The 22,221-nt window shown below is 48.9% G+C and overlaps 17 non-coding genes across 17 annotated transcripts; all 17 read left to right on the top strand.

Moving 5' to 3' along the window:
* The first annotated feature begins 363 nt into the window (after positions 1-363).
* On the top strand, positions 364-436 carry TRNAA-AGC (transfer RNA alanine (anticodon AGC)). The gene has a single exon. It is a non-coding gene; the product is annotated as a tRNA-Ala (tRNA).
* A 1,624-nt stretch (positions 437-2,060) lies between these two features.
* On the top strand, positions 2,061-2,131 carry TRNAG-GCC (transfer RNA glycine (anticodon GCC)). Its single transcript has one exon. It is a non-coding gene; the product is annotated as a tRNA-Gly (tRNA).
* An 889-nt stretch (positions 2,132-3,020) lies between these two features.
* Positions 3,021-3,093, top strand: TRNAA-AGC (transfer RNA alanine (anticodon AGC)). Its single transcript has one exon. It is a non-coding gene; the product is annotated as a tRNA-Ala (tRNA).
* Positions 3,094-4,717: 1,624 nt separating this feature from the next.
* On the top strand, positions 4,718-4,788 carry TRNAG-GCC (transfer RNA glycine (anticodon GCC)). The gene has a single exon. It is a non-coding gene; the product is annotated as a tRNA-Gly (tRNA).
* An 889-nt stretch (positions 4,789-5,677) lies between these two features.
* On the top strand, positions 5,678-5,750 carry TRNAA-AGC (transfer RNA alanine (anticodon AGC)). Its single transcript has one exon. It is a non-coding gene; the product is annotated as a tRNA-Ala (tRNA).
* A 1,624-nt stretch (positions 5,751-7,374) lies between these two features.
* On the top strand, positions 7,375-7,445 carry TRNAG-GCC (transfer RNA glycine (anticodon GCC)). The gene has a single exon. It is a non-coding gene; the product is annotated as a tRNA-Gly (tRNA).
* An 889-nt stretch (positions 7,446-8,334) lies between these two features.
* On the top strand, positions 8,335-8,407 carry TRNAA-AGC (transfer RNA alanine (anticodon AGC)). Its single transcript has one exon. It is a non-coding gene; the product is annotated as a tRNA-Ala (tRNA).
* A 1,624-nt stretch (positions 8,408-10,031) lies between these two features.
* On the top strand, positions 10,032-10,102 carry TRNAG-GCC (transfer RNA glycine (anticodon GCC)). The gene has a single exon. It is a non-coding gene; the product is annotated as a tRNA-Gly (tRNA).
* Positions 10,103-10,991: 889 nt separating this feature from the next.
* On the top strand, positions 10,992-11,064 carry TRNAA-AGC (transfer RNA alanine (anticodon AGC)). Its single transcript has one exon. It is a non-coding gene; the product is annotated as a tRNA-Ala (tRNA).
* A 1,624-nt stretch (positions 11,065-12,688) lies between these two features.
* TRNAG-GCC (transfer RNA glycine (anticodon GCC)) lies at positions 12,689-12,759 on the top strand. The gene has a single exon. It is a non-coding gene; the product is annotated as a tRNA-Gly (tRNA).
* Positions 12,760-13,648: 889 nt separating this feature from the next.
* On the top strand, positions 13,649-13,721 carry TRNAA-AGC (transfer RNA alanine (anticodon AGC)). The gene has a single exon. It is a non-coding gene; the product is annotated as a tRNA-Ala (tRNA).
* A 1,624-nt stretch (positions 13,722-15,345) lies between these two features.
* Positions 15,346-15,416, top strand: TRNAG-GCC (transfer RNA glycine (anticodon GCC)). Its single transcript has one exon. It is a non-coding gene; the product is annotated as a tRNA-Gly (tRNA).
* Positions 15,417-16,305: 889 nt separating this feature from the next.
* TRNAA-AGC (transfer RNA alanine (anticodon AGC)) lies at positions 16,306-16,378 on the top strand. The gene has a single exon. It is a non-coding gene; the product is annotated as a tRNA-Ala (tRNA).
* A 1,624-nt stretch (positions 16,379-18,002) lies between these two features.
* TRNAG-GCC (transfer RNA glycine (anticodon GCC)) lies at positions 18,003-18,073 on the top strand. Its single transcript has one exon. It is a non-coding gene; the product is annotated as a tRNA-Gly (tRNA).
* An 889-nt stretch (positions 18,074-18,962) lies between these two features.
* TRNAA-AGC (transfer RNA alanine (anticodon AGC)) lies at positions 18,963-19,035 on the top strand. Its single transcript has one exon. It is a non-coding gene; the product is annotated as a tRNA-Ala (tRNA).
* Positions 19,036-20,659: 1,624 nt separating this feature from the next.
* TRNAG-GCC (transfer RNA glycine (anticodon GCC)) lies at positions 20,660-20,730 on the top strand. Its single transcript has one exon. It is a non-coding gene; the product is annotated as a tRNA-Gly (tRNA).
* Positions 20,731-21,619: 889 nt separating this feature from the next.
* Positions 21,620-21,692, top strand: TRNAA-AGC (transfer RNA alanine (anticodon AGC)). Its single transcript has one exon. It is a non-coding gene; the product is annotated as a tRNA-Ala (tRNA).
* Positions 21,693-22,221: the final 529 nt, after the last annotated feature.

Genomic DNA, 22,221 nt, shown 5'->3' with positions numbered 1-22,221 from the left:
TGACTGTATACAGCATTTAAATGTGAAGCTGCAAGTAGTAAAAAATGAGGAAATATATCTATGCTTTGAGTCTGTGGAATGTAGACCTAATGTGTCATGTCAATAAGCAGCGTACGGGGTAAAAAGGTGATTTTTAATCCTTTGCGCTTGAAGATTGCATCTCTGGCAACAGTGCTAGTGAGAGAGGCAATTGTTGGTGGCAGTGAAGGAGTTGATTGCTGGCAGGTGGTATATAGCACTGGGATGCTGCATTGTGCTGTGCTGAATGAAACACAGTTACACAAAACAGATGGTGGACTTTATGCCGCGTAGCACATAAGAGAGCAGTGATGAACGAGAGCGCAAAAAAAGCACTGGAGCCAAGGGGGATTAGCTCAAGTGGTAGAGCGCTCGCTTAGCATGCGAGAGGTAGCGGGATCAATGCCCGCATCCTCCAAAGGAAAGCCCTCACGTGGGGTGACCTGCTTTGGATTTTTTTTTTCTTCAGGCTCGGCACTGAGCGCTGTGGGAAAAGCCTCGCCTCTCTAGTCAAAAGGCCAAGCAGGAGTCATCCTCGTAACATGTGCCATGGTGTTGACACTCTCGGGCAGATGTGGCTTCAGCCCATAAATTGACACAGAAGGACTAACACAAAGCATAAAGTGCTTGCTTTGCCTGCCAGAAGTCGCGCAAGGCAGTGTTGGACCAAAGCAATCTATTACCCAAAGCACGGCCAGCCTTCCATGGCCAAGAGACAATATTCCATTAGTGCAAAAAGTGCAAGTGCCATGTAGAAGCTGAGAGGTTTCCACTGGTTTTATCACCACAATCACGTCCCACTTCCTTGACACAGAAGTGTCACAGACCCAACCAGAACAGGGCTTTTGGAGGGAACTAGGGGCTAGCCTTCTGCCCACTGATTAGGGCCCATGGAGAGAGCAGATCATTCTCCAATGATGGACAACAACGCGATGAACGCTGAGAGCGAGGCTTGGATTACAACTCTGTATAAAGACAATAAATCTTCCCTTGCGGAGTGGATGGAAAGATGTCATATTAACCCGGTACAGGTCAATGGTCAGAGGAAATATGGTGGCCCTCGTGCAGACTGGGTTGGAGAAGATCCTCTGTTTGGGACAGAAATATTTATCAACAATCTCCCTCAAGAAATCTATGAATAGATCAATGAATTCCACAGTTCAGACTGTTGGAATATTGTATGAGTTTTGTCTTAGGATGGACAGATTAGACAAGTGAAAGCAAAGAGCTGAAAGACAGCACGTGTAGGGGACTTGGCTCATTGAGGGCTGGGTTTGTTGCCGGGCTGTCTGCGGTGTGCTCCCCGATTAATCAAAGCATTTTCTGGGTGAAAGAAAGCCCTTTGCCTAAGCAAAGAAAGAGAGATTGCCAGAGAAAAAGGTCAACTTAGCAGAGGATGGTTTCGATCCATCGACCTCTGGGTTATGGGCCCAGCACGCTTCCGCTGCGCCACTCTGCTCCAGGCCGGAAGACCCAGCAAAAATAGGAGGATGTAATATGCTACCGGTCCTACGGGACAAAAACTTCAGGAAATTCTTTGGCTGGGAGGAAACCTCGCCTGCCGCTCCACGGCCACTTTCCACATTCTGCTTATAGAAGGCTTTCATGGGAAAAGATCGGTTCCTCTCTGTTTCAGGCAGCTCCTATTGACTTTGCAGAGTCTCACATCAGGCCAATGTGGAGCCCCTCTAAAGATCTCCTACGGATGTGAATGGGGAGTGGGTCCATCCGGCAAAGTCGCAAGGTAGATTAATAGGCACTGACATTGATTTTGACAAGTCAACCCCAAGTCAAAGGTACTTAGAAAAAGCTCTGGCCCAGTCTTGGGGCTTTTCTTCTCCAATGGAAAGGCTTTCTAGCCTCAAAGACGCAATGGGCTGTCCTACATGTTCACAGTGGTGGTGTGTACGGCTGAAGAAAGGCATGTCTTTGGGTGGACTTGACCCACATCTGAATGTATTCACAGAGATGGTTACCATGGCCTAAAGCAGCACCTTTTAGCACCTGTCAGGCCAGGGAAGCCACATGTGTCCTGCCAAAGAGCATTGGTGGTTCAGTGGTAGAATTCTCGCCTGCCACGCGGGAGGCCCGGGTTCGATTCCCGGCCAATGCAATTATGCTCACTTTCTATCCAGCTATCGCCTCACAGGTAGCTCAGTATCCCGCCGCCCCCAGATATCCAGTACCTTGGAAGGTGTCAAGGCTCATGTGTATTGTCTAGAACCTGCTAGTCGGTGTGAGCCTTTTTGAAACCACCTCCTTCAAATGACATCATGGAAAGCCATGGGGCCATACCGAAGGAAATGGTTGTTAGTCACCCACGGACATGCTTGGAGGTGCCACTCTGCCACCAAGGGTTCCATGGATAACACCAGAACCCTCGCTACTGGCTGGAGAAGGAGCTTCTTCCCAAGGGATTCTGCTGTCCAAAGTCTCAGGAAAGAAAAAAGGGACCTCTGTGGAGGAAGAGTGAAAACCTTTGAAATTGGGAAAATGGAGGCTGTCTTGGTGTCTAGCGGCCACAGCCTAACCCATCAATGCTGACATGGGGAGGTGCCTGGAGATATAGCTATCTAACGTGGTAGGTGTTCTGATGCCATCTGATGGTTGGTTTCCAGATTGCATTCTGGGTGATCTTAGATGTATATACAGCATTTAAATGTGAAGCTGCAAGTAGTAAAAAATGAGGAAATATATCTATGCTTTGAGTCTGTGGAATGTAGACCTAATGTGTCATGTCAATAAGCAGCGTACGGGGTAAAAAGGTGATTTTTAATCCTTTGCGCTTGAAGATTGCATCTCTGGCAACAGTGCTAGTGAGAGAGGCAATTGTTGGTGGCAGTGAAGGAGTTGATTGCTGGCAGGTGGTATATAGCACTGGGATGCTGCATTGTGCTGTGCTGAATGAAACACAGTTACACAAAACAGATGGTGGACTTTATGCCGCGTAGCACATAAGAGAGCAGTGATCAATGAGAGCGCAAAGAAAGCACCGGAGCCAAGGGGGATTAGCTCAAGTGGTAGAGCGCTCGCTTAGCACGCGAGAGGTAGCGGGATCAATGCCCGCATCCTCCAAAGGAAAGCCCTCACGTGGGGTGACCTGCTTTGGATTTTTTTTTTCTTCAGGCTCGGCACTGAGCGCTGTGGGAAAAGCCTCGCCTCTCTAGTCAAAAGGCCAAGCAGGAGTCATCCACGTAACATGTGCCATGGCGTTGACACTCTCGGGCAGATGTGGCTTCAGCCCATAAATTGACACAGAAGGACTAACACAAAGCATAAAGTGCTTGCTTTGCCTGCCAGAAGTCGCGCAAGGCAGTGTTGGACCAAAGCAATCTATTACCCAAAGCACGGCCAGCCTTCCATGGCCAAGAGACAATATTCCATTAGTGCAAAAAGTGCAAGTGCCATGTAGAAGCTGAGAGGTTTCCACTGGTTTTATCACCACAATCAAGTCCCACTTCCTTGACACAGAAGTGTTACAGACCCAACCAGAACAGGGCTTTTGGAGGGAACTAGGGGCTAGCCTTCTGCCCACTGATTAGGGCCCATGGAGAGAGCAGATCATTCTCCAATGATGGACAACAACGCGATGAACGCTGAGAGCGAGGCTTGGATTACAACTCTGTATAAAGACAATAAATCTTCCCTTGCGGAGTGGATGGAAAGATGTCATATTAACCCGGTACAGGTCAATGGTCAGAGGAAATATGGTGGCCCTCGTGCAGACTGGGTTGGAGAAGATCCTCTGTTTGGGACAGAAATATTTATCAACAATCTCCCTCAAGAAATCTATGAATAGATCAATGAATTCCACAGTTCAGACTGTTGGAATATTGTATGAGTTTTGTCTTAGGATGGACAGATTAGACAAGTGAAAGCAAAGAGCTGAAAGACAGCACGTGTAGGGGACTTGGCGCATTGAGGGCTGGGTTTGTTGCCGGGCTGTCTGCGGTGTGCTCCCCGATTAATCAAAGCATTTTCTGGGTGAAAGAAAGCCCTTTGCCTAAGCAAAGAAAGAGAGATTGCCAGAGAAAAAGGTCAACTTAGCAGAGGATGGTTTCGATCCATCGACCTCTGGGTTATGGGCCCAGCACGCTTCCGCTGCGCCACTCTGCTCCAGGCCGGAAGACCCAGCAAAAATAGGAGGATGTAATATGCTACCGGTCCTACGGGACAAAAACTTCAGGAAATTCTTTAGCTGGGAGGCAACCTCGCCTGCCTCTCCACGGCCACTTTCCACATTCTGCTTATAGAAGGCTTTCATGGGAAAAGATCGGTTCCTCTCTGTTTCAGGCAGCTCCTATTGACTTTGCAGAGTCTCACATCAGGCCAATGTGGAGCCCCTCTAAAGATCTCCTACGGATGTGAATGGGGAGTGGGTCCATCCGGCAAAGTCGCAAGGTAGATTAATAGGCACTGACATTGATTTTGACAAGTCAACCCCAAGTCAAAGGTACTTAGAAAAAGCTCTGGCCCAGTCTTGGGGCTTTTCTTCTCCAATGGAAAGGCTTTCTAGCCTCAAAGACGCAATGGGCTGTCCTACATGTTCACAGTGGTGGTGTGTACGGCTGAAGAAAGGCATGTCTTTGGGTGGACTTGACCCACATCTGAATGTATTCACAGAGATGGTTACCATGGCCTAAAGCAGCACCTTTTAGCACCTATCAGGCCAGGGAAGCCACATGTGTCCTGCCAGAGAGCATTGGTGGTTCAGTGGTAGAATTCTCGCCTGCCACGCGGGAGGCCCGGGTTCGATTCCCGGCCAATGCAATTATGCTCACTTTCTATCCAGCTATCGCCTCACAGGTAGCTCAGTATCCCGCCGCCCCCAGATATCCAGTACCTTGGAAGGTGTCAAGGCTCATGTGTATTGTCTAGAACCTGCTAGTCGGTGTGAGCCTTTTTGAAACCACCTCCTTCAAATGACATCATGGAAAGCCATGGGGCCATACCGAAGGAAATGGTTGTTAGTCGCCCACGGACATGCTTGGAGGTGCCACTCTGCCACCAAGGGTTCCATGGATAACACCAGAACCCTCGCTACTGGCTGGAGAAGGAGCTTCTTCCCAAGGGATTCTGCTGTCCAAAGTCTCAGGAAAGAAAAAAGGGACCTCTGTGGAGGAAGAGTGAAAACCTTTGAAATTGGGAAAATGGAGGCTGTCTTGGTGTCTAGCGGCCACAGCCTAACCCATCAATGCTGACACGGGGAGGTGCCTGGAGATATAGCTATCTAACGTGGTAGGTGTTCTGATGCCATCTGATGGTTGGTTTCCAGATTGCATTCTGGGTGATCTTAGATGTATATACAGCATTTAAATGTGAAGCTGCAAGTAGTAAAAAATGAGGAAATATATCTATGCTTTGAGTCTGTGGAATGTAGACCTAATGTGTCATGTCAATAAGCAGCGTACGGGGTAAAAAGGTGATTTTTAATCCTTTGCGCTTGAAGATTGCATCTCTGGCAACAGTGCTAGTGAGAGAGGCAATTGTTGGTGGCAGTGAAGGAGTTGATTGCTGGCAGGTGGTATATAGCACTGGGATGCTGCATTGTGCTGTGCTGAATGAAACACAGTTACACAAAACAGATGGTGGACTTTATGCCGCGTAGCACATAAAAGAGCAGTGATCAACGAGAGCGCAAAGAAAGCACTGGAGCCAAGGGGGATTAGCTCAAGTGGTAGAGCGCTCGCTTAGCATGCGAGAGGTAGCGGGATCAATGCCCGCATCCTCCAAAGGAAAGCCCTCACGTGGGGTGACCTGCTTTGGATTTTTTTTTTCTTCAGGCTCGGCACTGAGCGCTGTGGGAAAAGCCTCGCCTCTCTAGTCAAAAGGCCAAGCAGGAGTCATCCTCGTAACATGTGCCATGGCGTTGACACTCTCGGGCAGATGTGGCTTCAGCCCATAAATTGACACAGAAGGACTAACACAAAGCATAAAGTGCTTGCTTTGCCTGCCAGAAGTCGCGCAAGGCAGTGTTGGACCAAAGCAATCTATTACCCAAAGCACGGCCAGCCTTCCATGGCCAAGAGACAATATTCCATTAGTGCAAAAAGTGCAAGTGCCATGTAGAAGCTGAGAGGTTTCCACTGGTTTTATCACCACAATCACGTCCCACTTCCTTGACACAGAAGTGTCACAGACCCAACCAGAACAGGGCTTTTGGAGGGAACTAGGGGCTAGCCTTCTGCCCACTGATTAGGGCCCATGGAGAGAGCAGATCATTCTCCAATGATGGACAACAACGCGATGAACGCTGAGAGCGAGGCTTGGATTACAACTCTGTATAAAGACAATAAATCTTCCCTTGCGGAGTGGATGGAAAGATGTCATATTAACCCGGTACAGGTCAATGGTCAGAGGAAATATGGTGGCCCTCGTGCAGACTGGGTTGGAGAAGATCCTCTGTTTGGGACAGAAATATTTATCAACAATCTCCCTCAAGAAATCTATGAATAGATCAATGAATTCCACAGTTCAGACTGTTGGAATATTGTATGAGTTTTGTCTTAGGATGGACAGATTAGACAAGTGAAAGCAAAGAGCTGAAAGACAGCACGTGTAGGGGACTTGGCGCATTGAGGGCTGGGTTTGTTGCCGGGCTGTCTGCGGTGTGCTCCCCGATTAATCAAAGCATTTTCTGGGTGAAAGAAAGCCCTTTGCCTAAGCAAAGAAAGAGAGATTGCCAGAGAAAAAGGTCAACTTAGCAGAGGATGGTTTCGATCCATTGACCTCTGGGTTATGGGCCCAGCACGCTTCCGCTGCGCCACTCTGCTCCAGGCCGGAAGACCCAGCAAAAATAGGAGGATGTAATATGCTACCGGTCCTACGGGACAAAAACTTCAGGAAATTCTTTGGCTGGGAGGCAACCTCGCCTGCCGCTCCACGGCCACTTTCCACATTCTGCTTATAGAAGGCTTTCATGGGAAAAGATCGGTTCCTCTCTGTTTCAGGCAGCTCCTATTGACTTTGCAGAGTCTCACATCAGGCCAATGTGGAGCCCCTCTAAAGATCTCCTACGGATGTGAATGGGGAGTGGGTCCATCCGGCAAAGTCGCAAGGTAGATTAATAGGCACTGACATTGATTTTGACAAGTCAACCCCAAGTCAAAGGTACTTAGAAAAAGCTCTGGCCCAGTCTTGGGGCTTTTCTTCTCCAATGGAAAGGCTTTCTAGCCTCAAAGACGCAATGGGCTGTCCTACATGTTCACAGTGGTGGTGTGTACGGCTGAAGAAAGGCATGTCTTTGGGTGGACTTGACCCACATCTGAATGTATTCACAGAGATGGTTACCATGGCCTAAAGCAGCACCTTTTAGCACCTGTCAGGCCAGGGAAGCCACATGTGTCCTGCCAAAGAGCATTGGTGGTTCAGTGGTAGAATTCTCGCCTGCCACGCGGGAGGCCCGGGTTCGATTCCCGGCCAATGCAATTATGCTCACTTTCTATCCAGCTATCGCCTCACAGGTAGCTCAGTATCCCGCCGCCCCCAGATATCCAGTACCTTGGAAGGTGTCAAGGCTCATGTGTATTGTCTAGAACCTGCTAGTCGGTGTGAGCCTTTTTGAAACCACCTCCTTCAAATGACATCATGGAAAGCCATGGGGCCATACCGAAGGAAATGGTTGTTAGTCGCCCACGGACATGCTTGGAGGTGCCACTCTGCCACCAAGGGTTCCATGGATAACACCAGAACCCTCGCTACTGGCTGGAGAAGGAGCTTCTTCCCAAGGGATTCTGCTGTCCAAAGTCTCAGGAAAGAAAAAAGGGACCTCTGTGGAGGAAGAGTGAAAACCTTTGAAATTGGGAAAATGGAGGCTGTCTTGGTGTCTAGCGGCCACAGCCTAACCCATCAATGCTGACACGGGGAGGTGCCTGGAGATATAGCTATCTAACGTGGTAGGTGTTCTGATGCCATCTGATGGTTGGTTTCCAGATTGCATTCTGGGTGATCTTAGATGTATATACAGCATTTAAATGTGAAGCTGCAAGTAGTAAAAAATGAGGAAATATATCTATGCTTTGAGTCTGTGGAATGTAGACCTAATGTGTCATGTCAATAAGCAGCGTACGGGGTAAAAAGGTGATTTTTAATCCTTTGCGCTTGAAGATTGCATCTCTGGCAACAGTGCTAGTGAGAGAGGCAATTGTTGGTGGCAGTGAAGGAGTTGATTGCTGGCAGGTGGTATATAGCACTGGGATGCTGCATTGTGCTGTGCTGAATGAAACACAGTTACACAAAACAGATGGTGGACTTTATGCCGCGTAGCACATAAAAGAGCAGTGATCAACGAGAGCGCAAAGAAAGCACCGGAGCCAAGGGGGATTAGCTCAAGTGGTAGAGCGCTCGCTTAGCATGCGAGAGGTAGCGGGATCAATGCCCGCATCCTCCAAAGGAAAGCCCTCACGTGGGGTGACCTGCTTTGGATTTTTTTTTTCTTCAGGCTCGGCACTGAGCGCTGTGGGAAAAGCCTCGCCTCTCTAGTCAAAAGGCCAAGCAGGAGTCATCCTCGTAACATGTGCCATGGCGTTGACACTCTCGGGCAGATGTGGCTTCAGCCCATAAATTGACACAGAAGGACTAACACAAAGCATAAAGTGCTTGCTTTGCCTGCCAGAAGTCGCGCAAGGCAGTGTTGGACCAAAGCAATCTATTACCCAAAGCACGGCCAGCCTTCCATGGCCAAGAGACAATATTCCATTAGTGCAAAAAGTGCAAGTGCCATGTAGAAGCTGAGAGGTTTCCACTGGTTTTATCACCACAATCACGTCCCACTTCCTTGACACAGAAGTGTCACAGACCCAACCAGAACAGGGCTTTTGGAGGGAACTAGGGGCTAGCCTTCTGCCCACTGATTAGGGCCCATGGAGAGAGCAGATCATTCTCCAATGATGGACAACAACGCGATGAACGCTGAGAGCGAGGCTTGGATTACAACTCTGTATAAAGACAATAAATCTTCCCTTGCGGAGTGGATGGAAAGATGTCATATTAACCCGGTACAGGTCAATGGTCAGAGGAAATATGGTGGCCCTCGTGCAGACTGGGTTGGAGAAGATCCTCTGTTTGGGACAGAAATATTTATCAACAATCTCCCTCAAGAAATCTATGAATAGATCAATGAATTCCACAGTTCAGACTGTTGGAATATTGTATGAGTTTTGTCTTAGGATGGACAGATTAGACAAGTGAAAGCAAAGAGCTGAAAGACAGCACGTGTAGGGGACTTGGCGCATTGAGGGCTGGGTTTGTTGCCGGGCTGTCTGCGGTGTGCTCCCCGATTAATCAAAGCATTTTCTGGGTGAAAGAAAGCCCTTTGCCTAAGCAAAGAAAGAGAGATTGCCAGAGAAAAAGGTCAACTTAGCAGAGGATGGTTTCGATCCATTGACCTCTGGGTTATGGGCCCAGCACGCTTCCGCTGCGCCACTCTGCTCCAGGCCGGAAGACCCAGCAAAAATAGGAGGATGTAATATGCTACCGGTCCTACGGGACAAAAACTTCAGGAAATTCTTTGGCTGGGAGGCAACCTCGCCTGCCGCTCCACGGCCACTTTCCACATTCTGCTTATAGAAGGCTTTCATGGGAAAAGATCGGTTCCTCTCTGTTTCAGGCAGCTCCTATTGACTTTGCAGAGTCTCACATCAGGCCAATGTGGAGCCCCTCTAAAGATCTCCTACGGATGTGAATGGGGAGTGGGTCCATCCGGCAAAGTCGCAAGGTAGATTAATAGGCACTGACATTGATTTTGACAAGTCAACCCCAAGTCAAAGGTACTTAGAAATAGCTCTGGCCCAGTCTTGGGGCTTTTCTTCTCCAATGGAAAGGCTTTCTAGCCTCAAAGACGCAATGGGCTGTCCTACATGTTCACAGTGGTGGTGTGTACGGCTGAAGAAAGGCATGTCTTTGGGTGGACTTGACCCACATCTGAATGTATTCACAGAGATGGTTACCATGGCCTAAAGCAGCACCTTTTAGCACCTGTCAGGCCAGGGAAGCCACATGTGTCCTGCCAAAGAGCATTGGTGGTTCAGTGGTAGAATTCTCGCCTGCCACGCGGGAGGCCCGGGTTCGATTCCCGGCCAATGCAATTATGCTCACTTTCTATCCAGCTATCGCCTCACAGGTAGCTCAGTATCCCGCCGCCCCCAGATATCCAGTACCTTGGAAGGTGTCAAGGCTCATGTGTATTGTCTAGAACCTGCTAGTCGGTGTGAGCCTTTTTGAAACCACCTCCTTCAAATGACATCATGGAAAGCCATGGGGCCATACCGAAGGAAATGGTTGTTAGTCGCCCACGGACATGCTTGGAGGTGCCACTCTGCCACCAAGGGTTCCATGGATAACACCAGAACCCTCGCTACTGGCTGGAGAAGGAGCTTCTTCCCAAGGGATTCTGCTGTCCAAAGTCTCAGGAAAGAAAAAAGGGACCTCTGTGGAGGAAGAGTGAAAACCTTTGAAATTGGGAAAATGGAGGCTGTCTTGGTGTCTAGCAGCCACAGCCTAACCCATCAATGCTGACACGGGGAGGTGCCTGGAGATATAGCTATCTAACGTGGTAGGTGTTCTGATGCCATCTGATGGTTGGTTTCCAGATTGCATTCTGGGTGATCTTAGATGTATATACAGCATTTAAATGTGAAGCTGCAAGTAGTAAAAAATGAGGAAATATATCTATGCTTTGAGTCTGTGGAATGTAGACCTAATGTGTCATGTCAATAAGCAGCGTACGGGGTAAAAAGGTGATTTTTAATCCTTTGCGCTTGAAGATTGCATCTCTGGCAACAGTGCTAGTGAGAGAGGCAATTGTTGGTGGCAGTGAAGGAGTTGATTGCTGGCAGGTGGTATATAGCACTGTGATGCTGCATTGTGCTGTGCTGAATGAAACACAGTTACACAAAACAGATGGTGGACTTTATGCCGCGTAGCACATAAGAGAGCAGTGATCAACGAGAGCGCAAAAAAAGCACCGGAGCCAAGGGGGATTAGCTCAAGTGGTAGAGCGCTCGCTTAGCATGCGAGAGGTAGCGGGATCAATGCCCGCATCCTCCAAAGGAAAGCCCTCACGTGGGGTGACCTGCTTTGGATTTTTTTTTTCTTCAGGTTCGGCACTGAGCGCTGTGGGAAAAGCCTCGCCTCTCTAGTCAAAAGGCCAAGCAGGAGTCATCCTCGTAACATGTGCCATGGCGTTGACACTCTCGGGCAGATGTGGCTTCAGCCCATAAATTGACACAGAAGGACTAACACAAAGCATAAAGTGCTTGCTTTGCCTGCCAGAAGTCGCGCAAGGCAGTGTTGGACCAAAGCAATCTATTACCCAAAGCACGGCCAGCCTTCCATGGCCAAGAGACAATATTCCATTAGTGCAAAAAGTGCAAGTGCCATGTAGAAGCTGAGAGGTTTCCACTGGTTTTATCACCACAATCACGTCCCACTTCCTTGACACAGAAGTGTCACAGACCCAACCAGAACAGGGCTTTTGGAGGGAACTAGGGGCTAGCCTTCTGCCCACTGATTAGGGCCCATGGAGAGAGCAGATCATTCTCCAATGATGGACAACAACGCGATGAACGCTGAGAGCGAGGCTTGGATTACAACTCTGTATAAAGACAATAAATCTTCCCTTGCGGAGTGGATGGAAAGATGTCATATTAACCCGGTACAGGTCAATGGTCAGAGGAAATATGGTGGCCCTCGTGCAGACTGGGTTGGAGAAGATCCTCTGTTTGGGACAGAAATATTTATCAACAATCTCCCTCAAGAAATCTATGAATAGATCAATGAATTCCACAGTTCAGACTGTTGGAATATTGTATGAGTTTTGTCTTAGGATGGACAGATTAGACAAGTGAAAGCAAAGAGCTGAAAGACAGCACGTGTAGGGGACTTGGCGCATTGAGGGCTGGGTTTGTTGCCGGGCTGTCTGCGGTGTGCTCCCCGATTAATCAAAGCATTTTCTGGGTGAAAGAAAGCCCTTTGCCTAAGCAAAGAAAGAGAGATTGCCAGAGAAAAAGGTCAACTTAGCAGAGGATGGTTTCGATCCATCGACCTCTGGGTTATGGGCCCAGCACGCTTCCGCTGCGCCACTCTGCTCCAGGCCGGAAGACCCAGCAAAAATAGGAGGATGTAATATGCTACCGGTCCTACGGGACAAAAACTTCAGGAAATTCTTTGGCTGGGAGGCAACCTCGCCTGCCGCTCCACGGCCACTTTCCACATTCTGCTTATAGAAGGCTTTCATGGGAAAAGATCGGTTCCTCTCTGTTTCAGGCAGCTCCTATTGACTTTGCAGAGTCTCACATCAGGCCAATGTGGAGCCCCTCTAAAGATCTCCTACGGATGTGAATGGGGAGTGGGTCCATCCGGCAAAGTCGCAAGGTAGATTAATAGGCACTGACATTGATTTTGACAAGTCAACCCCAAGTCAAAGGTACTTAGAAAAAGCTCTGGCCCAGTCTTGGGGCTTTTCTTCTCCAATGGAAAGGCTTTCTAGCCTCAAAGACGCAATGGGCTGTCCTACATGTTCACAGTGGTGGTGTGTACGGCTGAAGAAAGGCATGTCTTTGGGTGGACTTGACCCACATCTGAATGTATTCACAGAGATGGTTACCATGGCCTAAAGCAGCACCTTTTAGCACCTGTCAGGCCAGGGAAGCCACATGTGTCCTGCCAAAGAGCATTGGTGGTTCAGTGGTAGAATTCTCGCCTGCCACGCGGGAGGCCCGGGTTCGATTCCCGGCCAATGCAATTATGCTCACTTTCTATCCAGCTATCGCCTCACAGGTAGCTCAGTATCCCGCCACCCCCAGATATCCAGTACCTTGGAAGGTGTCAAGGCTCATGTGTATTGTCTAGAACCTGCTAGTCGGTGTGAGCCTTTTTGAAACCACCTCCTTCAAATGACATCATGGAAAGCCATGGGGCCATACCGAAGGAAATGGTTGTTAGTCGCCCACGGACATGCTTGGAGGTGCCACTCTGCCACCAAGGGTTCCATGGATAACACCAGAACCCTCGCTACTGGCTGGAGAAGGAGCTTCTTCCCAAGGGATTCTGCTGTCCAAAGTCTCAGGAAAGAAAAAAGGGACCTCTGTGGAGGAAGAGTGAAAACCTTTGAAATTGGGAAAATGGAGGCTGTCTTGGTGTCTAGCGGCCACAGCCTAACACATCAATGCTGACACGGGGAGGTGCCTGGAGATATAGCTATCTAACGTGGTAGGTGTTCTGATGCCATCTGATGGTTGGTTTCCAGATTGCATTCTGGGTGATCTTAGATGTATATACAGCATTTAAATGTGAAGCTGCAAGTAGTAAAAAATGAGGAAATATATCTATGCTTTGAGTCTGTGGAATGTAGACCTAATGTGTCATGTCAATAAGCAGCGTACGGGGTAAAAAGGTGATTTTTAATCCTTTGCGCTTGAAGATTGCATCTCTGGCAACAGTGCTAGTGAGAGAGGCAATTGTTGGTGGCAGTGAAGGAGTTGATTGCTGGCAGGTGGTATATAGCACTGGGATGCTGCATTGTGCTGTGCTGAATGAAACACAGTTACACAAAACAGATGGTGGACTTTATGCCGCGTAGCACATAAGAGAGCAGTGATCAACGAGAGCGCAAAGAAAGCACCGGAGCCAAGGGGGATTAGCTCAAGTGGTAGAGCGCTCGCTTAGCATGCGAGAGGTAGCGGGATCAATGCCCGCATCCTCCAAAGGAAAGCCCTCACGTGGGGTGACCTGCTTTGGATTTTTTTTTTCTTCAGGCTCGGCACTGAGCGCTGTGGGAAAAGCCTCGCCTCTCTAGTCAAAAGGCCAAGCAGGAGTCATCCTCGTAACATGTGCCATGGCGTTGACACTCTCGGGCAGATGTGGCTTCAGCCCATAAATTGACACAGAAGGACTAACACAAAGCATAAAGTGCTTGCTTTGCCTGCCAGAAGTCGCGCAAGGCAGTGTTGGACCAAAGCAATCTATTACCCAAAGCACGGCCAGCCTTCCATGGCCAAGAGACAATATTCCATTAGTGCAAAAAGTGCAAGTGCCATGTAGAAGCTGAGAGGTTTCCACTGGTTTTATCACCACAATCACGTCCCACTTCCTTGACACAGAAGTGTCACAGACCCAACCAGAACAGGGCTTTTGGAGGGAACTAGGGGCTAGCCTTCTGCCCACTGATTAGGGCCCATGGAGAGAGCAGATCATTCTCCAATGATGGACAACAACGCGATGAACGCTGAGAGCGAGGCTTGGATTACAACTCTGTATAAAGACAATAAATCTTCCCTTGCGGAGTGGATGGAAAGATGTCATATTAACCCGGTACAGGTCAATGGTCAGAGGAAATATGGTGGCCCTCGTGCAGACTGGGTTGGAGAAGATCCTCTGTTTGGGACAGAAATATTTATCAACAATCTCCCTCAAGAAATCTATGAATAGATCAATGAATTCCACAGTTCAGACTGTTGGAATATTGTATGAGTTTTGTCTTAGGATGGACAGATTAGACAAGTGAAAGCAAAGAGCTGAAAGACAGCACGTGTAGGGGACTTGGCGCATTGAGGGCTGGGTTTGTTGCCGGGCTGTCTGCGGTGTGCTCCCCGATTAATCAAAGCATTTTCTGGGTGAAAGAAAGCCCTTTGCCTAAGCAAAGAAAGAGAGATTGCCAGAGAAAAAGGTCAACTTAGCAGAGGATGGTTTCGATCCATCGACCTCTGGGTTATGGGCCCAGCACGCTTCCGCTGCACCACTCTGCTCCAGGCCGGAAGACCCAGCAAAAATAGGAGGATGTAATATGCTACCGGTCCTACGGGACAAAAACTTCAGGAAATTCTTTGGCTGGGAGGCAACCTCGCCTGCCGCTCCACGGCCACTTTCCACATTCTGCTTATAGAAGGCTTTCATGGGAAAAGATCGGTTCCTCTCTGTTTCAGGCAGCTCCTATTGACTTTGCAGAGTCTCACATCAGGCCAATGTGGAGCCCCTCTAAAGATCTCCTACGGATGTGAATGGGGAGTGGGTCCATCCGGCAAAGTCGCAAGGTAGATTAATAGGCACTGACATTGATTTTGACAAGTCAACCCCAAGTCAAAGGTACTTAGAAAAAGCTCTGGCCCAGTCTTGGGGCTTTTCTTCTCCAATGGAAAGGCTTTCTAGCCTCAAAGACGCAATGGGCTGTCCTACATGTTCACAGTGGTGGTGTGTACGGCTGAAGAAAGGCATGTCTTTGGGTGGACTTGACCCACATCTGAATGTATTCACAGAGATGGTTACCATGGCCTAAAGCAGCACCTTTTAGCACCTGTCAGGCCAGGGAAGCCACATGTGTCCTGCCAAAGAGCATTGGTGGTTCAGTGGTAGAATTCTCGCCTGCCACGCGGGAGGCCCGGGTTCGATTCCCGGCCAATGCAATTATGCTCACTTTCTATCCAGCTATCGCCTCACAGGTAGCTCAGTATCCCGCCGCCCCCAGATATCCAGTACCTTGGAAGGTGTCAAGGCTCATGTGTATTGTCTAGAACCTGCTAGTCGGTGTGAGCCTTTTTGAAACCACCTCCTTCAAATGACATCATGGAAAGCCATGGGGCCATACCGAAGGAAATGGTTGTTAGTCGCCCACGGACATGCTTGGAGGTGCCACTCTGCCACCAAGGGTTCCATGGATAACACCAGAACCCTCGCTACTGGCTGGAGAAGGAGCTTCTTCCCAAGGGATTCTGCTGTCCAAAGTCTCAGGAAAGAAAAAAGGGACCTCTGTGGAGGAAGAGTGAAAACCTTTGAAATTGGGAAAATGGAGGCTGTCTTGGTGTCTAGCGGCCACAGCCTAACCCATCAATGCTGACACGGGGAGGTGCCTGGAGATATAGCTATCTAACGTGGTAGGTGTTCTGATGCCATCTGATGGTTGGTTTCCAGATTGCATTCTGGGTGATCTTAGATGTATATACAGCATTTAAATGTGAAGCTGCAAGTAGTAAAAAATGAGGAAATATATCTATGCTTTGAGTCTGTGGAATGTAGACCTAATGTGTCATGTCAATAAGCAGCGTACGGGGTAAAAAGGTGATTTTTAATCCTTTGCGCTTGAAGATTGCATCTCTGGCAACAGTGCTAGTGAGAGAGGCAATTGTTGGTGGCAGTGAAGGAGTTGATTGCTGGCAGGTGGTATATAGCACTGGGATGCTGCATTGTGCTGTGCTGAATGAAACACAGTTACACAAAACAGATGGTGGACTTTATGCCGCGTAGCACATAAAAGAGCAGTGATCAACGAGAGCGCAAAGAAAGCACCGGAGCCAAGGGGGATTAGCTCAAGTGGTAGAGCGCTCGCTTAGCATGCGAGAGGTAGCGGGATCAATGCCCGCATCCTCCAAAGGAAAGCCCTCACGTGGGGTGACCTGCTTTGGATTTTTTTTTTCTTCAGGCTCGGCACTGAGCGCTGTGGGAAAAGCCTCGCCTCTCTAGTCAAAAGGCCAAGCAGGAGTCATCCTCGTAACATGTGCCATGGCGTTGACACTCTCGGGCAGATGTGGCTTCAGCCCATAAATTGACACAGAAGGACTAACACAAAGCATAAAGTGCTTGCTTTGCCTGCCAGAAGTCGCGCAAGGCAGTGTTGGACCAAAGCAATCTATTACCCAAAGCACGGCCAGCCTTCCATGGCCAAGAGACAATATTCCATTAGTGCAAAAAGTGCAAGTGCCATGTAGAAGCTGAGAGGTTTCCACTGGTTTTATCACCACAATCACGTCCCACTTCCTTGACACAGAAGTGTCACAGACCCAACCAGAACAGGGCTTTTGGAGGGAACTAGGGGCTAGCCTTCTGCCCACTGATTAGGGCCCATGGAGAGAGCAGATCATTCTCCAATGATGGACAACAACGCGATGAACGCTGAGAGCGAGGCTTGGATTACAACTCTGTATAAAGACAATAAATCTTCCCTTGCGGAGTGGATGGAAAGATGTCATATTAACCCGGTACAGGTCAATGGTCAGAGGAAATATGGTGGCCCTCGTGCAGACTGGGTTGGAGAAGATCCTCTGTTTGGGACAGAAATATTTATCAACAATCTCCCTCAAGAAATCTATGAATAGATCAATGAATTCCACAGTTCAGACTGTTGGAATATTGTATGAGTTTTGTCTTAGGATGGACAGATTAGACAAGTGAAAGCAAAGAGCTGAAAGACAGCACGTGTAGGGGACTTGGCGCATTGAGGGCTGGGTTTGTTGCCGGGCTGTCTGCGGTGTGCTCCCCGATTAATCAAAGCATTTTCTGGGTGAAAGAAAGCCCTTTGCCTAAGCAAAGAAAGAGAGATTGCCAGAGAAAAAGGTCAACTTAGCAGAGGATGGTTTCGATCCATCGACCTCTGGGTTATGGGCCCAGCACGCTTCCGCTGCACCACTCTGCTCCAGGCCGGAAGACCCAGCAAAAATAGGAGGATGTAATATGCTACCGGTCCTACGGGACAAAAACTTCAGGAAATTCTTTGGCTGGGAGGCAACCTCGCCTGCCGCTCCACGGCCACTTTCCACATTCTGCTTATAGAAGGCTTTCATGGGAAAAGATCGGTTCCTCTCTGTTTCAGGCAGCTCCTATTGACTTTGCAGAGTCTCACATCAGGCCAATGTGGAGCCCCTCTAAAGATCTCCTACGGATGTGAATGGGGAGTGGGTCCATCCGGCAAAGTCGCAAGGTAGATTAATAGGCACTGACATTGATTTTGACAAGTCAACCCCAAGTCAAAGGTACTTAGAAAAAGCTCTGGCCCAGTCTTGGGGCTTTTCTTCTCCAATGGAAAGGCTTTCTAGCCTCAAAGACGCAATGGGCTGTCCTACATGTTCACAGTGGTGGTGTGTACGGCTGAAGAAAGGCATGTCTTTGGGTGGACTTGACCCACATCTGAATGTATTCACAGAGATGGTTACCATGGCCTAAAGCAGCACCTTTTAGCACCTGTCAGGCCAGGGAAGCCACATGTGTCCTGCCAAAGAGCATTGGTGGTTCAGTGGTAGAATTCTCGCCTGCCACGCGGGAGGCCCGGGTTCGATTCCCGGCCAATGCAATTATGCTCACTTTCTATCCAGCTATCGCCTCACAGGTAGCTCAGTATCCCGCCGCCCCCAGATATCCAGTACCTTGGAAGGTGTCAAGGCTCATGTGTATTGTCTAGAACCTGCTAGTCGGTGTGAGCCTTTTTGAAACCACCTCCTTCAAATGACATCATGGAAAGCCATGGGGCCATACCGAAGGAAATGGTTGTTAGTCGCCCACGGACATGCTTGGAGGTGCCACTCTGCCACCAAGGGTTCCATGGATAACACCAGAACCCTCGCTACTGGCTGGAGAAGGAGCTTCTTCCCAAGGGATTCTGCTGTCCAAAGTCTCAGGAAAGAAAAAAGGGACCTCTGTGGAGGAAGAGTGAAAACCTTTGAAATTGGGAAAATGGAGGCTGTCTTGGTGTCTAGCGGCCACAGCCTAACCCATCAATGCTGACACGGGGAGGTGCCTGGAGATATAGCTATCTAACGTGGTAGGTGTTCTGATGCCATCTGATGGTTGGTTTCCAGATTGCATTCTGGGTGATCTTAGATGTATATACAGCATTTAAATGTGAAGCTGCAAGTAGTAAAAAATGAGGAAATATATCTATGCTTTGAGTCTGTGGAATGTAGACCTAATGTGTCATGTCAATAAGCAGCGTACGGGGTAAAAAGGTGATTTTTAATCCTTTGCGCTTGAAGATTGCATCTCTGGCAACAGTGCTAGTGAGAGAGGCAATTGTTGGTGGCAGTGAAGGAGTTGATTGCTGGCAGGTGGTATATAGCACTGGGATGCTGCATTGTGCTGTGCTGAATGAAACACAGTTACACAAAACAGATGGTGGACTTTATGCCGCGTAGCACATAAAAGAGCAGTGATCAACGAGAGCGCAAAGAAAGCACCGGAGCCAAGGGGGATTAGCTCAAGTGGTAGAGCGCTCGCTTAGCATGCGAGAGGTAGCGGGATCAATGCCCGCATCCTCCAAAGGAAAGCCCTCACGTGGGGTGACCTGCTTTGGATTTTTTTTTTCTTCAGGCTCGGCACTGAGCGCTGTGGGAAAAGCCTCGCCTCTCTAGTCAAAAGGCCAAGCAGGAGTCATCCTCGTAACATGTGCCATGGCGTTGACACTCTCGGGCAGATGTGGCTTCAGCCCATAAATTGACACAGAAGGACTAACACAAAGCATAAAGTGCTTGCTTTGCCTGCCAGAAGTCGCGCAAGGCAGTGTTGGACCAAAGCAATCTATTACCCAAAGCACGGCCAGCCTTCCATGGCCAAGAGACAATATTCCATTAGTGCAAAAAGTGCAAGTGCCATGTAGAAGCTGAGAGGTTTCCACTGGTTTTATCACCACAATCACGTCCCACTTCCTTGACACAGAAGTGTCACAGACCCAACCAGAACAGGGCTTTTGGAGGGAACTAGGGGCTAGCCTTCTGCCCACTGATTAGGGCCCATGGAGAGAGCAGATCATTCTCCAATGATGGACAACAACGCGATGAACGCTGAGAGCGAGGCTTGGATTACAACTCTGTATAAAGACAATAAATCTTCCCTTGCGGAGTGGATGGAAAGATGTCATATTAACCCGGTACAGGTCAATGGTCAGAGGAAATATGGTGGCCCTCGTGCAGACTGGGTTGGAGAAGATCCTCTGTTTGGGACAGAAATATTTATCAACAATCTCCCTCAAGAAATCTATGAATAGATCAATGAATTCCACAGTTCAGACTGTTGGAATATTGTATGAGTTTTGTCTTAGGATGGACAGATTAGACAAGTGAAAGCAAAGAGCTGAAAGACAGCACGTGTAGGGGACTTGGCGCATTGAGGGCTGGGTTTGTTGCCGGGCTGTCTGCGGTGTGCTCCCCGATTAATCAAAGCATTTTCTGGGTGAAAGAAAGCCCTTTGCCTAAGCAAAGAAAGAGAGATTGCCAGAGAAAAAGGTCAACTTAGCAGAGGATGGTTTCGATCCATCGACCTCTGGGTTATGGGCCCAGCACGCTTCCGCTGCGCCACTCTGCTCCAGGCCGGAAGACCCAGCAAAAATAGGAGGATGTAATATGCTACCGGTCCTACGGGACAAAAACTTCAGGAAATTCTTTGGCTGGGAGGCAACCTCGCCTGCCGCTCCACGGCCACTTTCCACATTCTGCTTATAGAAGGCTTTCATGGGAAAAGATCGGTTCCTCTCTGTTTCAGGCAGCTCCTATTGACTTTGCAGAGTCTCACATCAGGCCAATGTGGAGCCCCTCTAAAGATCTCCTACGGATGTGAATGGGGAGTGGGTCCATCCGGCAAAGTCGCAAGGTAGATTAATAGGCACTGACATTGATTTTGACAAGTCAACCCCAAGTCAAAGGTACTTAGAAAAAGCTCTGGCCCAGTCTTGGGGCTTTTCTTCTCCAATGGAAAGGCTTTCTAGCCTCAAAGACGCAATGGGCTGTCCTACATGTTCACAGTGGTGGTGTGTACGGCTGAAGAAAGGCATGTCTTTGGGTGGACTTGACCCACATCTGAATGTATTCACAGAGATGGTTACCATGGCCTAAAGCAGCACCTTTTAGCACCTGTCAGGCCAGGGAAGCCACATGTGTCCTGCCAAAGAGCATTGGTGGTTCAGTGGTAGAATTCTCGCCTGCCACGCGGGAGGCCCGGGTTCGATTCCCGGCCAATGCAATTATGCTCACTTTCTATCCAGCTATCGCCTCACAGGTAGCTCAGTATCCCGCCACCCCCAGATATCCAGTACCTTGGAAGGTGTCAAGGCTCATGTGTATTGTCTAGAACCTGCTAGTCGGTGTGAGCCTTTTTGAAACCACCTCCTTCAAATGACATCATGGAAAGCCATGGGGCCATACCGAAGGAAATGGTTGTTAGTCGCCCACGGACATGCTTGGAGGTGCCACTCTGCCACCAAGGGTTCCATGGATAACACCAGAACCCTCGCTACTGGCTGGAGAAGGAGCTTCTTCCCAAGGGATTCTGCTGTCCAAAGTCTCAGGAAAGAAAAAAGGGACCTCTGTGGAGGAAGAGTGAAAACCTTTGAAATTGGGAAAATGGAGGCTGTCTTGGTGTCTAGCGGCCACAGCCTAACCCATCAATGCTGACACGGGGAGGTGCCTGGAGATATAGCTATCTAACGTGGTAGGTGTTCTGATGCCATCTGATGGTTGGTTTCCAGATTGCATTCTGGGTGATCTTAGATGTATATACAGCATTTAAATGTGAAGCTGCAAGTAGTAAAAAATGAGGAAATATATCTATGCTTTGAGTCTGTGGAATGTAGACCTAATGTGTCATGTCAATAAGCAGCGTACGGGGTAAAAAGGTGATTTTTAATCCTTTGCGCTTGAAGATTGCATCTCTGGCAACAGTGCTAGTGAGAGAGGCAATTGTTGGTGGCAGTGAAGGAGTTGATTGCTGGCAGGTGGTATATAGCACTGGGATGCTGCATTGTGCTGTGCTGAATGAAACACAGTTACACAAAACAGATGGTGGACTTTATGCCGCGTAGCACATAAAAGAGCAGTGATCAACGAGAGCGCAAAGAAAGCACCGGAGCCAAGGGGGATTAGCTCAAGTGGTAGAGCGCTCGCTTAGCATGCGAGAGGTAGCGGGATCAATGCCCGCATCCTCCAAAGGAAAGCCCTCACGTGGGGTGACCTGCTTTGGATTTTTTTTTTCTTCAGGCTCGGCACTGAGCGCTGTGGGAAAAGCCTCGCCTCTCTAGTCAAAAGGCCAAGCAGGAGTCATCCTCGTAACATGTGCCATGGCGTTGACACTCTCGGGCAGATGTGGCTTCAGCCCATAAATTGACACAGAAGGACTAACACAAAGCATAAAGTGCTTGCTTTGCCTGCCAGAAGTCGCGCAAGGCAGTGTTGGACCAAAGCAATCTATTACCCAAAGCACGGCCAGCCTTCCATGGCCAAGAGACAATATTCCATTAGTGCAAAAAGTGCAAGTGCCATGTAGAAGCTGAGAGGTTTCCACTGGTTTTATCACCACAATCACGTCCCACTTCCTTGACACAGAAGTGTCACAGACCCAACCAGAACAGGGCTTTTGGAGGGAACTAGGGGCTAGCCTTCTGCCCACTGATTAGGGCCCATGGAGAGAGCAGATCATTCTCCAATGATGGACAACAACGCGATGAACGCTGAGAGC

Source organism: Staurois parvus, unplaced genomic scaffold (assembly GCF_062004578.1).
Source record: "Staurois parvus isolate SC_StPar_1 unplaced genomic scaffold, SC_StPar_1.0 ptg001130l, whole genome shotgun sequence".
In the NCBI taxonomy this organism is placed as follows: domain Eukaryota; kingdom Metazoa; phylum Chordata; class Amphibia; order Anura; family Ranidae; genus Staurois; species Staurois parvus.
This window is presented reverse-complemented; position numbering and strand designations above follow the sequence as displayed.